The following is a 13,214-nucleotide window of genomic DNA, read 5'->3' as shown; positions in this document are numbered from 1 at the left end:
AAGTGCCCTATCTCACTCTTCCCTCGACTGAGCTCCATTTGTCACTGTTCTGCCCACCTGACCAGTCCATCGGTATCTTCCTGCAATCCACAGCTTTCTTCAATATCAACATCATGGCCAACTTCTGTATCTCCTGCAAACTTCTTAACCAATCCATTGATTTCTACCACAGACAGCACTGAGCTCTGTGGAACCCCAGAAACAAGGCCTTCTCTTTTAGTCTAGGGAGAGGATTTAACCAGAACCATGTGGGGCAAATGATTAATCCGGAAACATTTGGTCAACAGGTTGCATAAGATGATTGCAAGTCACCATACTAGTTTAGAAAGGGGAAGTTATCTGATAGAACTGTGTAAAGAGAGAGGAGGGAGGGGTGAGGAGCACAGCTTACATTTTACACAATGTTTTATTAGAGACAAAAATCTAAAAAATTGAAAAGAAAATCGAACAAGGAATGCTCCAATTGTGTTTATAGGATTTTACAGTTACCTGTGACACATAAACTTACCTCTTCACATTCTCTAAACTTTACTCTAAACATTCCCCCCAACATGTGACTCAGCAAAAGCACTGCTAGCCTCATCCTAAAGGACAGAATGGTCAGTCTGGGCCGAGGCAGGTGGTGAGGGAACCAACAAGAGGGAAAAACATACTGAACCTCATCCTCACCAACCTGCTGGCTGCAGATACATCTGTCCATGATAGTATCAGTAGAAGTGACCACCACACTGTCTCTGTGGAGATAAAGTCCTGTCTTCACACTGAGAATATCCTCCATCGTGTTGCGTGGCGCTATCACCGAGCTAAATGAGATAGATTTCAAATACATTCAGCAACTAGAGCAATCCCTAAGGCACTGTGGGCCTTCAGCAGCAACAGAACTGTACTCCAGTACAATCTGTAACCTCATGGCCCAGCATATCCCCCCACTCTACCATTACCACCAAGCCAGGGATCAGCCCTGGTTCAATGATGAGTGCAGGATCACCTGCCAGGAGTAGCATACCTAAAAATGAGGTGTCTTCAGCTAATTCAATTCACTCCATGTGATATCAAGAAACAGTTGAAAGCACTGGAGACTGCAAAGGGAATTCCAACAACACTCTGGAAGCTTGTCACCATCCAGACAAAACTGCATGATTGGCATCTCATCCCCCAGCTGAAACATTCACTGCCTCCACCAGCAATGCATAGTGACAACTGTGTATACCATCTAGAAGATGCACTGCAGCAAATCACCAAGACTCCTTCAACAGCACCTTGCAAACCTGTGACTTCTACTTCCTGGATGCACAAGGGCAGCAAACAAAAAGGAACAATGATATCTACAAATCCTATTGCAAATATATTGCTGATTTTCCATGGTTACTCCCTACCAGGATACAGATTACAATGGTTCATCGAGAAGACTCATCAGCTTCTAATGATAAGACATTAACGAGGACCTTATAAATGTCCCCACATTTCAGGGAATAATTTGCTGCAGGTAACAGAGGAAAGTGTGTGAAAGGTAATGGTCAGAAGAGGGGTGAGGGCTTACTTGTGTCTCTTTTAGGGCAAACTAAATAAACCAACTCAAATTAACTCAGGGACAAAGCAAAAGGGGCATTTCTCCAAAAGGAGGGGGAACAACCCGAACAGAGAGGGCTTACATGTGAGGAGGGATCGGGGATCCAGGGAAAAAGAGAAGAAAGGCAGGGGTAAGGTGTGCACTGTCTGGAATGGCACTGTTCACATGTTCCACCAATCTATTACTTTCTGGATAGGTTGCTGTGGAGACAGATTGACTAAGTGAGAATTTTGTCTTCGACTCTGATGGAAGGAGGATGCTTGCAAATAGTGCTGATCCTGGAGACATTGGATGGATAAAGAGGAACTCTTCAAACAGTTAGCAGTGCTCTGTCAGAAAAATTACCCAATCCAAGAGTATGTTTCCTTGCTTACTGATAAGAGTGGAAATTGTCACAATCCTCCTTAGATCGAAGGTAGTAGAATGGTGACATTATACAGCACAGAAAGAGGCCATTCAGCCCATTGTCTCTCTCCTGGTTCTTAATCCCATTCCCCTGCTCATTCCCCGTAGCCCACTAAATGTTTCCCAAATATTTCTCGTCAGATCACAGCAACTCACTGTGTAATTGAAATGTTTCTATATCTCATTTCTGCTTCTTTTAACAATTGCCTTACAGTGTTTTTGCGCCCACAATACTGAAGCTTCCACCCCAGAAACATTTTTTTGTTAATATATGAAAACAATTCATAATTTTGAACACTTTAACTATGCCTGCTCTAAGGAGAACAATCCCAGATTCTCCAGACTCTCTGCATCAACTGAAGTTCCTCATTTCAAGAACATTCTAGTAAATATCCTCTGCGTACTCTCCAAAGGCCTTGACATCCTTACTGAAGTGTGGTGTCTAGAAATGACATATCAGACTCCAGCCTAACTAGGTTTTTCTAATGTTTTTGCATTATTCCTTTGCTTTTGTGCTCAGTGTGTCTATTTAGAAAACCAAGGATATCATTGGCTTTTCTTTAAAAGACTTTTTAACTTGTCCTTCCATCTTTAAGTATTTGTTTGTATACAGCCCAGCTCTTCTGTCCCTCCCTCCCTTTCAAATCTGTGCCATGTAATTGGTGCCTTTCCTTGTTTTTCTGGCCATTTACAGCAGGAAATGTCTGCCCAATGTCACCATTTCTATCTATATCAGCCAATCAGGTTGACTCAATGAAGCTTCATTGAGTTGAAAGGTTATCTCTGTTTCTCTCTCCACAGATACTGACTTACCTACTGAGTATTTCCAGTATTTTCTGAGTTTTTTTTAAAATATATTTTCTGCACCTATGGTATTATGTGTCTGTGTTGTTGAACCCAATATCAGCTGAGGGGCGGGTGGTGGGTATTTTTTAGAGACATTAATTTGGGACAAATCAATTGATATTTGGAGAAATATTGGCTAATTAATGAAAGTCAGCATGTTAAAGCATGAACAACAAACAAGATGGAATTCTTGATGAAGTAATGGAGATTAATAGGTTGCTGTTGTTTGTATAGACTTTCCAAAAGACATTTCAGAGGAACTGTAGTTTAAACTTTGTTGCAAAACTGAAGCCTATGGGATTGAATGGAGCGGCTGCATGGATAGTGATTGGGTAAGGGGCAGGAAGCAAAGAGGAGTGCTGAATGGATGGAGGTAAAAACAGCACCCTCAGGGGCTGGTATTAGGTTCACTGTTCTTTCTGATGATGAATATTAATCATCTGGATACATGGGGCATAATTTCAAAGTTTGCAGATGGCACAAAACTCCAAAATGTAGTAAACAGCGTGGAGGATAGCAACAAACTTCAGGTAGATAGGTTCAGACTGGGGAAATGGACAGACATATGAGATAGAAGATTTAATGTAGAGCAGTGTTCACTTTGATTGGATGAATGGGAAAAGGCTACATCAAATAACTGTAACTTTAAAGAGAGTGGGTTAGTCAAGGTGAGATGCCTCACATCCTTTAAAAAGTATCTGGATGAGCAGTTGGCACATCATAACATTCAGGGCTATGGGCCAAATGCTGGCAGATGGGATTAGATGGGAGTTCAGGTCGGTACAGACTCGATGGGCTGAAGGGCCCTTTTGCACTGTATGGTTCTATGATATGAGTGACCTGGGGTGTATGTATAGAAACCTTTGCAGTGGCAGGACAGGTTCAGAATGCCTTTTTTAAGAAAGGCATTTAAAATCTGGATTTTATAAAAGGGACAGAGAATACAAAAGCAAGGTTGTTATGCTGAACCTTTGGGAGGGGCTGTGTGTGTGTGTGTGTGTGTGTGTGTGTGTGTGTGCGCGCGCGCATGTGTCGGGGGTGACGGAGTGGATCTGGCTTTCACTGAGTTTATGCAGAATTGGGTAATAGTTAAATACAGATTCTGCTGGATTCAGTTTGCATAGGCTTCTGTCAGAGTTTACCCTGTTGTCCTTCACACTTGGGCTAAAATTGAGATTGCCAGCAGGCTGATGGGCCTATGGTCCAATCCTACTCCAATTTAACATGGACAACATGTTCCCATTCAGAAGCTGGAAGATTCATGGTTTCTGCTTTGTAACTTGGAGCACTGAAGCTGTAACTCGCAGATGTGGAGGTGCCGGTGTTGGACTGGGGTGGGCACATAAGAAGTCTCTCAACACCAGGTTAAAGTCCAGCAGGTTTGTTTGGAATCATGAGCTTTCGAAGCGCTGCTCCTTCATCAGGTGAGTGGTTGACCGTGACTAAGATCACTTACTATCCTGACCAGCATTTTCACTGTCATCATGGCTAGTCAGGTGACCTGTCCCAAACTCAACACTGCACAGATCACCTGAGCTACCAAGGGAACCAATAGCTACACAGCTGACTCTGGGTAAATTTTAGCAATGACAACTGGTACTTATGCAGTGTCTTTAATGGAAATGCAACATTGGAAGGTGCCTCACAGGAACACTCTAGAACAAAATATGACACTGGGACATATTCAGTGAAACTAGGTCAGATGACCAAAAGCTTGCCAAAGGATCTTAGCAAAGCAAAGTGAAACTCTCAAAGATTTCAGAACAGAGGACACAATGGCAATGTGAGTAAAATGGAGAAAATGCAAGAGGCCAGAATTAGATCTGGGAGGACTATTGGCTTGGATGAGATTACAGAGAGAAGGAGGAATGAGGCTAAAGGAATTTGAAAACAAGAATGAGAACTTTTAAATCAAGGTGTCGCTTTAACCTGTAGCCAATGTAGGTGAAGAGACACAGGGTGAAGGTAGATGGGATTATGATGCAGGCGGCAGAGTTTTGGGTAATTTCAAGTCTAGAGAGGATAGAACGCGGGAGAACAGCCAGGGGTGTGCTGGTATATTGAGACTGGAGAAAATGAAGGCATGGATGAGAGTTTCAGCAGCAGAGGAGCTGAGAGGACGTGATGTGGGCGATGTTACAAAGGTGGAAATCAGTGGTCTTTGTGATAGTGTGAAGTGAGGTCAGAAGCTTATCTCCAACTGGTCACAGAATCCTTACAGTGCAGGAGGCCATCTGACCCATTGAGCTTGCACTGACAACAATCCCACTCAGGCCCTATTCCTGTAACCCCACATTTTTATTCTGATAATCTGACACCAAGGGCAATTTAGCACGACCAATCAGCCTAATCTGCACATCTTTGGACTGTGGGAAGAAACTGGAGCACCCGGAGGAAACCCATGCAGACATGGGAAAACATGCAGACTCCGCACAGCCACCCAAGGCCAGAATTGAACATGCGTCCCTGGCATTGTGAGGCAGCAGTGCTAACCACTGTGTCACCCGGAGCCCAGGTCCCTGGTGCTGTGAGGCAGCAGTGCTAACCACTGTGTCACCCGGAGCCCAGGTCCCTGGTGCTGTGAGGCAGCAGTGCTAACCACTGTGTCACCCGGAGCCCCAGGTCCCTGGTGCTGTGAGGCAGCAGTGCTAACCACTGTGTCACCCGGAGCCCCAGGTCCCTGGTGCTGTGAGGCAGCAGTGCTAACCACTGTGTCACCCGGAGCCCAGGTCCCTGGCATTGTGAGGCAGCAGTGCTAACCACTGTGTCACCCGGAGCCCAGGTCCCTGGTGCTGTGAGGCAGCAGTGCTAACCACTGTGTCACCCGGAGCCCCAGGTCCCTGGCGTTGTGAGGCAGCAGTGCTAACCACTGTGTCACCCGGAGCCCCAGGTCCCTGGCATTGTGAGGCAGCAGTGCTAACCACTGTGTCACCCGGAGCCCCAGGTCCCTGGCATTGTGAGGCAGCAGTGCTAACCACTGTGTCACCCGGAGCCCCAGGTCCCTGGTGCTGTGAGGCAGCAGTGCTAACCACTGTGTCACCTGGAGCCCCAGGTCCCTGGCATTGTGAGGCAGCAGTGCTAACCACTGTGTCACCCGGAGCCCCAGGTCCCTGGTGCTGTGAGGCAGCAGTGCTAACCACTGTGTCACCCGGAGCCCCAGGTCCCTGGTGCTGTGAGGCAGCAGTGCTAACCACTGTGTCACCCAGAGCCCCAGGTCCCTGGCGCTGTGAGGCAGCAGTGCTAACCACTGTGTCACCTGGAGCCCCAGGTCCCTGGCATTGTGAGGCAGCAGTGCTAACCACTGTGTCACCCGGAGCCCCAGGTCCCTGGTGCTGTGAGGCAGCAGTGCTAACCACTGTGTCACCCGGAGCCCAGGTCCCTGGTGCTGTGAGGCAGCAGTGCTAACCACTGTGTCACCCGGAGCCCCAGGTCCCTGGTGCTGTGAGGCAGCAGTGCTAACCACTGTGTCACCCGGAGCCCCAGGTCCCTGGCGCTGTGAGGCAGCAGTGCTAACCACTGTGTCACCTGGAGCCCCAGGTCCCTGGTGCTGTGAGGCAGCAGTGCTAACCACTGTGTCACCTGGAGCCCCAGGTCCCTGGCATTGTGAGGCAGCAGTGCTAACCACTGTGTCACCCGGAGCCCCAGGTCCCTGGTGCTGTGAGGCAGCAGTGCTAACCACTGTGTCACCTGGAGCCCCAGGTCCCTGGTGCTGTGAGGCAGCAGTGCTAACCACTGTGTCACCCGGAGCCCCAGGTCCCTGGTGCTGTGAGGCAGCAGTGCTAACCACTGTGTCACCCGGAGCCCCAGGTCCCTGGTGCTGTGAGGCAGCAGTGCTAACCACTGTACCACCAACTCTGAGGGTCAGGAACAAGAAGGGGTAGCTGAGGGGAAGGAGGGGGTGTGGGGAGGAAGGAGGGGGGTGTGGGGAGGAAGGGTGGGAGGAAGGAGGGGGTTTGGGGGAGGAAGGAGGTGGGTGGGGGGAGGAAGGAGGGGGAGACCCAAAAGCCTCAGCCCCTGGAATCTGCACAACAGGTTTGAGATTCTTTCTCCCAGTGTGGACAAGAACGAGGGCTGCAAGGTTGACGAGCAAACTGCCCATGGTACAGTGGTGCAAGGAGAGGTCAAAGCGGAAGAAGTAAAGAGAACTGTAGTGGTAATTGGGGATAGTGTAGTTCGGGGCATAGACACTGTCGTTTGTGACAAGGATAAAGAATGGACTTCAAAGCGGATAAATGTGTAGTGGTCCATTTTGGCAGGACCAATGGGATGAACAAGTACACTATCAAGGGCAGGAGTCTTAGCTGTGTTGAAGAGCAGAAGGATCTTGGGGTCCGGGTCCACAGGACTCTTAAATCGGCCTCGCAGGTGGAGGATGTGATCAAGAAGGCGTATGGTGTACTGGCCTTCATTAATCAAGGGATTGAGTTTAGGAGTCAGGAGGTAATGCTGCAACTTTATAAGTCCCTTGTCAGGCCCCACTTGGAGTACTGTGCGCAGTTCTGGTCACCTCACTATAGGAAGGACGTAGAAGCTATTGAAAGGGTGCAGAGGAGATTTACAAGGATGTTTACTGGATTGGGAGGCATGCCTTATGAAGATAGGTTGAGGGAGCTGGGACTTTTCTCCCTGGAGAGACGGAGGTTGAGAGGCGACCTGATAGAGGTTTATAAAATGTTGAGAGGAATAGATAGGGTGGATTCTCAGAGGCTATTTCCCAGGGCTGAAATGGTCGCTACGAGAGGACACAGATTTAAGGTGCAGGGAAGCAAGTACAGAGGTGATGTTAGGGGTAAGTTTTTCACTCAGAGGGTGGTGAGTGAATGGAATCGGCTGCCGTCAGTGGTGATGGAGGCGAACTTGCTGAGGTCTTTTAAAAGACTTCTGGATGAGTATATGGGATTTAATGGGATTGGGGGTTATAGATAGGTCTATGGATTGGTAGGTATAGATGTGATCAGCGCAACTTGTGGGCCGAAGGGCCTGTTTGTGCTGTAGTGTTCTATGTTCTATGTTCTAATAGCGAAGGATGTGTTGTCTGCCTGGTGTTCGGGTCCAGGATGTCTCATCTGGGCTGTAGAGGAACCTGGAGGGGGAGGGTGAGAATCCCGTCGTCGTGGTACATGTGGGTGCCAACGACACAGGCAAAATGGGAACTAAGGATCCACACAGGGAGTATGATAATCTGGGAGCTAAATTAAAAAGCAGAACCAACAAGGCGGTTATCTCTGGATTACTACATGAACCACGCGCAAATTGGTGCAGGGTCAACAGGATTAAGGAGATGCATATGTGGCTCAGGGATTGGTGTGGGAGGAATGGGTTTGAATTTATGGGGCACTGGCACCAGTATTGGGGCAGATGGGACCTGTTCAGATGGGATGGTTTTCGTCTGAACCGTGCTGGGACCAGAGTCCTGGCGAATCGTATAACTAGGACTGTAGATAGGGCTTTAAACTAAATAGTGGGGGGGGGAGGTGGGGGTGGAATTACAAAATCTAAAGTATGTGTGCAGGTTAATGTTGAGGATCTTCCTCTAATTAAAGGAGTAGGGGGTACGAGAGAGGTTAGTAGCGTTTCTACAAATGAGGTCCAGATAAAGGCTGGGATAAAGACACTTTACCTGAATGCACGAAGCATTCAGAACAAAGTGAATGAGCTGATGGCGCAGATCAGCACAAATGGATATGATCTGGTGGCCATTACAGAAACGTGGTTGCAGGGTGACAGGGACTGGGAGCTGAATGTCCAGGGGTATCAAGTGTTTAGGAAGGATAGACGGAAGGAAAAAGGGGGTGGGATAGCTCTGTTAATTAAGGATAATGTCAGGGTGGTAGTAAGGGAAGATATAGGCTCCAAAGAGCAAAACGTGGAATTGTTGTGGGTGGAGATAAGGAATAGTAAGGGGAGGAAGACACTGGTGGGTGTGGTCTATAAGCCCCCAAATAATAACTCTGAGGTGGGGCAGGCTATAAACAAACAAATAAATGATGCGTGCAGAAACGGAACGGCAATAATTATGGGGGATTTTAATCTGTATATTGAAGATACCAAAGCCATGAACAGCTGGTTGAGCCTGGGCCAGTTGCCAGGGAGAAGAATGGAGTTTCAGCTCCTGAACAGCCAAGAGCTTCAGTCTCAACATTTCATTGTAGGAAGTTCCTGTTGGTCCAGTGCTGAGTATTAGATGGTGGTGGGGAGAGGTGGGAGAGAAGCGGCAGAGCTGGGGGGGGGGTGGGGGGCTATCAGGGGGCAGAGCTGGGGGGAGGGGGAGAGGCAGAGCTGGGGGGAGAGGCAGAGCTGGGGGGAGGGGGGAGAGGCAGACCTGGGGGAGAGGCAGAGCTGGGGGGAGGGGGGAGAGGCAGAGCTGGGGGAGAGGGGGGAGAGGCAGAGCTGGGGGAGAGGGGGGAGAGGCAGACCTGGGGGAGAGGCAGAGCTGGGGGGAGAGGGGGGAGAGGCAGAGCTGGGGGAGAGGGGGGAGAGGCAAAGCTGGGGGAGAGGGGGGAGAGGCAGAGCTGGGAGGAGGGGGGAGAGGCAGAGCTGGGGGAGAGGCAGAGCTGGGGGGAGAGGGGGGAGAGGCAGAGCTGGGGGAGAGGGGGGAGAGGCAGACCTGGGGGAGAGGCAGAGCTGGGGGGAGAGGGGGGAGAGGCAGAGCTGGGGGAGAGGGGGGAGAGGCAAAGCTGGGGGAGAGGGGGGAGAGGCAGAGCTGGGAGGAGGGGGGAGAGGCAGAGCTGGGGGAGAGGCAGAGCTGGGGGAGAGGGGGGTGAGGCAGAGCTGGGGGGAGAGGGGGGAGAGGGGGGAGAGGCAGAGCTGGGAGGAGGGGGGAGAGGCAGAGCTGGGGGAGAGGCAGAGCTGGGGGAGAGGGGGGAGAGGCAGAGCTGGGGGAGAGGGGGGTGAGGCAGAGCTGGGGGGAGAGGGGGGAGAGGGGGGAGAGGCAGAGCTGGGAGGAGGGGGGAGAGGCAGAGCTGGGGGAGAGGCAGAGCTGGGGGAGAGGCAGAGCTGGGAGGAGGGGGGAGAGGCAGAGCTGGGGGGAGGGGAGAGGCAGATCTGGGGGGAGGGGAGGGGGTAGAGGCAGAGCTGGGGGGAGGGGAGGGGGTAGACGCAGAGCTGGGGGAGGGGGTGAGGGGAGAGGGGGCGCGGCAGAGCTGGGGGGAGGGGGGTAGAGGCAGAGCTGGGGGAGAGGGGGAGGGGAGAGGCAGATCTGGGGGTGAGGGGGAGAGAGGGAGGAGGGAGGCAGAACTGGGGGGGACAGAGTTGCAGGTCTCAGTGACCATGAAAACTTACAGTCTGTCTTCAGAGATCAATGAGGGAAAAGTGTGTCAGAGGATGGGAAGGGATTATAACTGATTCCAATATCAGGTATTGTTGGTGTTTTGTATGTCTTAAGATATTTGCATTCCTGAGACCAGCATTTACTGCCCATCCTTAGTTATCCTCGAGAAGGTGATGGTGAGCTGCCTTCTTGAATCGCTGCAGTCCCTGAGGCGTAGGTACACCCACAGTGCTGTTATGATGGGAGTGCCAGCATTTTGACCCAGTGACAGTGAAGGAACAGTGATATCAATTCCAGTCAGGATGGTGAGTGAGCTGGAGAGGAACCTCCAGGTGGTGTCTCTTGTCCTTACCCTTCTAGATGGTGAAGGTCGTGAGTTTAGGAGGTGCTATGGAAACACCAAGGTCAAACCTGGTTCAAATGTAGAGGTCAGCGGGTATAGGTTCATTTCCCACAAGGATATTCCCAACGGTAATTGGAACAACATTTTCCCACACACCTCCAATCACCCAGAGATTGTCAGAGCTATGAATTAGAGTGAGTACACAGACATCAGTACAGGAACTGCCAAGGCAGGGACTGAACCAGGCAGCTGGAGAAGCCACTCTGTCCCCCTGATGTGACATCTCGTTATTATAAACAGGAACACGTAGCCATTGAAAAACAAGAGACACACAACACAGGAAGTGACTAATGCTTGCTAACCATTTCAGAACCATGTATTGCACAGAAATGGGACAGTGGCAGCATTTAGCTCTGAAACTCGGGCGCTTCACTGGAACTGGGACGGAATCCATGATAATGAACACCAGGAGAATGAATCCAATCAGGCGGAGCTTTGTCTGGGGATCTGAACACTTTCTGTCCTGCATTCACCAGGGTTGCTTTTTGCAATCAGCTCACACACACTCCCACCCCCACCTTTCATTCACAGAATCAGCACCTTCTCACAGGGAGCCGCTTATGAAAATAGCAAAGAATGTGCAATGTTATCCAGGAGAGAGAGAGAGAGGAGCATTCAACCTCATTGTGCTATTTATAGACGCTTCCTCAATCTCTCATCCACAAACATCTGCAGTTTCCCTGGATCACACACCGCAGCCAAACACTGAGACACAACCCCTGCCACAACCCCACCCAAACACTGAGACACAACCCCTGCCACAACCCCACCCAAACACTGAGACACAACCCCTGCCACAACCCCACCCAAACATTCAGGCACAACCCCTGCCACAACCCCACCCAAACACTGAGACACAACCCCTGCCACAACCCCACCCAAACACTCAGACACAACCCCTGCCACAACCCCACCCAAACACTCAGACACAACCCACCCAAACACTGTGGCACAACCCCAGCAACAACCCCCAGCCAAACAGGGTGCAGAACACCGAGCCACCCCCCCCACCTCACTCAGGCTGACAGACTGAGGCACCCCCCCGGGGGCTCCGCTCCCCAAACCCACCAGAACCGCGGAGCCACCGCCTGAGCCTCGCCCGAGGGAGACCCGGGAATGGGAATAGGATCGGGATGGGGAAGGTGTTGGGAATGGGGATGGGATTAGGGATGAGGATCAGGGATGGGGATTGAGGATGAGGATGAAGGATGAGGGATGAGGGGTGAGGGGTGAGGGATGAGGGGTGAGGGATGAGGATGAGGGACGAAGGATGAGAGGTGAGGGATGAGGGTTGAGGATGAGGGGTGAGGGATGAGAATGAGGGATGAGGGATGAAGGATGAGGGGTGAGGGATGAAGGATGAGGGATGAGGGGTGAGGGATGAGAGATGAGGGGTGAGGGATGAGGATGAGGGATGAAGGATGAGAGGTGAGGGATGAGGGGTGAGGGATGAAGGATGAGGGATGAGGGGTGAGGGGTGAGGGATGAGAGATGAGGGATGAGGGTTGAGGATGAGGGGTGAGGGATGAGAATGAGGGATGAGGGATGAGGGGTGAGGGATGAAGGATGAGGGATGAAGGATGAGGGGTGAGGGATGAGGGGTGAGGGATGAGGGGTGAGGGATGAAGGATGAGGGATGAGGGGTGAGGGATGAAGGATGAGGGATGAGGGGTGAGGGATGAAGGATGAGGGATGAGGGGTGAGGGATGAAGGATGAGGGATGAAGGATGAGGGTCAGGACCCCCCCCCCCCTCACCTCCACGATGAAGGTCCTCTCCTCCCCGCACACTGACAGCAGCCAGAGCAGTGCCTGTAGGTAGCAGGTTCTCCAGTTCAGCAGCATTCCTCTCCCTCTCCCCCGGCTTCTCCTCCTCACATCCCCGGCTCCTGCCATCGCCCCCGGCTCCGGCTCCGCTGCTTCTCCGCTTTGATTCTCCGCAGAGTCTGTGTCTCCGTCCCGGCTCTGCGCAAACTCCCGTCTTAAAGCGAGTCTGCCCCAACCCCTGGCATCTCCTCGCCCAGTCTCCCTGTCTGTCTGTGTGTGTCTCTCCCTGCCCCTGTGGGTCTCAGTGTCCCTGCCCCTCTCTCCCTGCGTGTGTGTCTCTCTGTAGCTCTATCTCCCTCTCTCTCTTTCTGTGTCTCTGCCTCTTTGTGTCTGTGTGTGTCTGCCTCTCTCTCTCTCAGTGTGTCTCCTCTCTTTTTCTCTGTGAATGTGTCTCCTTCTCTCTCTGTGAGTGTGTCTCCTTCTCTCTCTGTCTCTCTCTCTGTGTCTCCTCTCTGTCTGTCTGTCTCTCTCTGTGTCTCCTCTGTCTCTCTCTCTCTCTGTGTCTCCTCTTTCTCTATCTCTATGAGTATGTCTCCTCTCTCTCTCTGAGCGTGTCTCCTTCTTTCTCTCTCTGTGTGTGTCTCCTTCTCTGTGTGTGTCTCCTTCTCTCTCTGTCTCTCTCTCTCTGTGTCTCCTCTCTGTCTGTCTCTCTCTCTCTGCGTCTCCTCTCTCTGTCTCTCTCTCTCTCTGTCTCCTCTCTGTCTCTGAGTGTGTCTCCTCTCTCTGTCTCTCTCTGTGTGTCTCCTTCTTTCTCTCTCTCTCTGTCTCCTCTCTCTCTCTGTCTCTCTCTAAGTGTGTCTCCTCTCTCTCTGTGAGTGTGTCTCCTCTCTCTGTGAGTGTGTGTCCTCTCTCTCTCTCTCTTTACTGTCTTCCAACACATCTGGGACTAAGTTCC

The 13,214-nt window shown here is 51.1% G+C and overlaps 1 protein-coding gene across 1 annotated transcript in view; it reads right to left on the bottom strand.

The window, feature by feature from the left end:
- Positions 1-12,326, bottom strand: part of LOC145353768 (matrix metalloproteinase-24-like) — a 114,287-nt gene extending 101,961 nt beyond the window's left edge. The window contains exon 1 of the mRNA XM_080204543.1: positions 12,251-12,326. The gene's annotated coding sequence lies outside the window, so the exon portion shown is untranslated. The remainder of the gene's footprint in view (positions 1-12,250) is intronic.
- Between the last annotated feature and the right edge of the window lie 888 nt (positions 12,327-13,214).

Source organism: Carcharhinus amblyrhynchos, chromosome 16 (assembly GCF_965287045.1).
Source record: "Carcharhinus amblyrhynchos chromosome 16, sCarAmb.v2.hapA, whole genome shotgun sequence".
Taxonomy (NCBI): Eukaryota; Metazoa; Chordata; class Chondrichthyes; order Carcharhiniformes; family Carcharhinidae; genus Carcharhinus; species Carcharhinus amblyrhynchos.
Note: the sequence above shows the minus strand (reverse complement) of the source record. Positions and strands in the feature narration are given on the sequence as shown.